This window comes from Myotis brandtii, unplaced genomic scaffold (assembly GCF_000412655.1).
Source record: "Myotis brandtii unplaced genomic scaffold, ASM41265v1 scaffold4, whole genome shotgun sequence".
Lineage (NCBI taxonomy): Eukaryota > Metazoa > Chordata > Mammalia > Chiroptera > Vespertilionidae > Myotis > Myotis brandtii.
Genome location: NW_005365371.1, coordinates 2,787,545 through 2,790,310, shown reverse-complemented (window position 1 = coordinate 2,790,310; position 2,766 = coordinate 2,787,545).

The window sequence follows — 2,766 nt, the reverse complement described above, 5'->3', positions numbered from 1 at the left end:
CTCTCCCAAGGGTGCTGCTTCCTTTGTCTTGAGGAATTGATGTTCACATAGGAACCAAGCTGGCTCCTCACAGGACCACGCCCACAGGAAAGGGGCTAGAGGAGGAGGCCTCATCCTGGGACTGGGGAAGGGGTGCAGAGGAGGCAGCACTGGCCACTATCCCGAATAACCATTCTTCCCTACGCCCTGCAGCTGGGGAGAGTTCAAATAGGAGAAGATACCTGCAGAGCATGGAGGGGCAAAGGCTTTCCTTTGGCCTGGTTGGTCTAGTAAGAGCTACAGTGGACAGAAGGCCAGAGCCTCTCACCTGACTGGCTTCAAGAAATAAAAATGCAGTTTGTTATTATTTGTTTGCTGGTTTTGCCACATCCCCCTAATCATTAAGTCAGCAGACCTGTGCTGACCGCCTATATGTGCCAAGCACTGGGGCCACAAAAGACTAAGTCACGAACTCTGCTCTGAGTTCAGTGGCCTAAAAGAGGAAAGATACATAGTTAGTAACCAAGATGAAAACTGCCAGAACAGAGAAAGGTCAGCCTTCAATGAAGGGGGTTAATGAGAGTATGGGAAGGAGGTCATGGAAAAACCCAAGTCGGGAAAACAGAACTAGTATAAACACGGTGCAAAGAAGATTCAATATAAATTTATTTACTTAAAATTATTTCTAGTATTTAGAAAGTCCTTTGTTCTATAGATGTCAATGAAAAGGTAAAAATAGTTAGAAAAGTCATCATCACACCAATTTATACCTGGTGTGGCCATATTAATATCAGGCAAAATAGTTGTGAAGATAAAGAGTATTAGCAGACATAAACACTTCATAATGATAAAAATGTTGATTACATTAGAAAGACATAACAAAACAGGAGTAGGGGAGGTAGAAGAGGGCATGGGAAATAAATGGTGATGGAAAGAGACTTGACTTGGGGTGGTGAACACAATATAATATACAGAGGAGGTATAGAATTGTACACCTGAAACCCATATAATTTTATTAATATCACCCTAATTAAATTAAAAATAAAAATTTAAAGCCCCAAAAAAGAAAGACAACAATCATAAATGTGTATGTACCTAATATATAGCTTCAAAATACATGAAGCAACCTTATGGCTTTTGATTGACATAATTAAAAGGAAAAATAGATAATTCCACAATTATAGTTGGGAATTTAACACCCTTCTCACAGTAGCTGATTGGACAACTAGACAAAAAAGTCAGCAAAGCCACATGATCTGAACAACACTATCAATCACTTTGACCTAATTCTTATTTATAGAACACTATCTCATAAAGAGGGAATATGCTAATTTACTCTCACGCCATCACAAAGATGGAGGCACCCACAGCCAATAAGGAGGGGATATGCTAATTGACTGCCACGCCCTCAAAGATGGCAGTGCCCACAGCCAATAAGGAGGGAATATACTAATTGGCTGCTACGCCCTCAAAGATGGCAGTGCCCACAGCCAATAAGGAGGGAATATGCTAATTGGCTGCTACGCCCTCAAAGATGGCGGTGCCCACAGCCACAAGATGGCGGCACCCAGTCCCCTCAGCCCCCCAGCCGCCCAGGGCCAGCCCAAGACACAGGCAAGCCTCATGGCGGCTGCCCAGGTGACCAGGGCTGCCGGAGGCTCAGGTAACCAGGGCCGGCTGAGGCTTGCGTTGCCGGCAGTGACAGCAGCAGAGGTGTGATGGGGGCATCGCCTTCCCCTGATCGCAGGGTCGCCTCCTGCCCCTGAGGGCTCCCAGACTGTGAGAGGGGGCAGGCCGGGCTGAGGGATCCCCCTCCAGTGCATGAATTTTCATGCAACGGGCCTCTAGTGTCCTATAACTACAGAATACAGTTTTTTCAAGTATGCATGATATATTCACCAACTTAGTCACTTGCTGGGACATAAAACAGGTCTCAATAAATTTGTTTATTATATTTTAACTAGAGGCCAAGTGCACGGATTCGTGCACCTGTTGGGGTCCCTCAGCCTGGACTGCGCCCTCTCACAATCCAGGACCCCTCGGGGGATTTCGGACTGCCAGTTTTGGCCCGATTCCCACAGTGCGCAAAGCAGCAGCCGGCAGGGGAGGAGCCTGAGCTGGGCCCGGCCCGGGCACTCGACCTTCGCCACTCATCACTCGGCGCCACTTGGTGCTCCTTAGTGCTGCCATGGAGGCGGGAGAGGCTCCCGCCACCACCACTGCACTCGCCAGCCATGAGCCTGGCTTCTGGCTGAGCAGTGCTCCCGCTGTGGGAGCACACTGACTACCAGGGGGCAGCTCCTGCATTGAGCGTCTGCCCCCTGGTGGTCAGTGAGCCTTATAGCAACTGGTCAACCGGTCGTTCCAGTCGTTCAGTTGTAATGGTCGCTTAGGCTTTTATATATATACTAGAGGCCCAGTGCACAAAAATTTGTGCACTTGGGGGGGGGTCCCTCAACCCAGCCTGTGCCCTCTCACAGTCTGGGACCCCTCGGGAGATAACGACCTGCTGGCTTAGGCCTGCTCCCAGGTGGCAGAGGGCAGGCCCAATCCCTAGGTGCAGCCCCTGGTCGGGCTCAGAGCAGGGCTGATTGGGGAGTTGGGGCGCCGACCCTGTCATGCACAGAGCAGGGCAGATCGGGAGGTTGCGATGCCACCCCTAGTCACACTCAGGGCAGGGCCGATGAGGAGGTTATGGCTCTACCCTGTCACACACAGAGCAGGGCCCATGGGGGATGGGGGGGAGTTGGGGCGCCGCACCCTGTCACACACAGAGCCGCAGGGCGA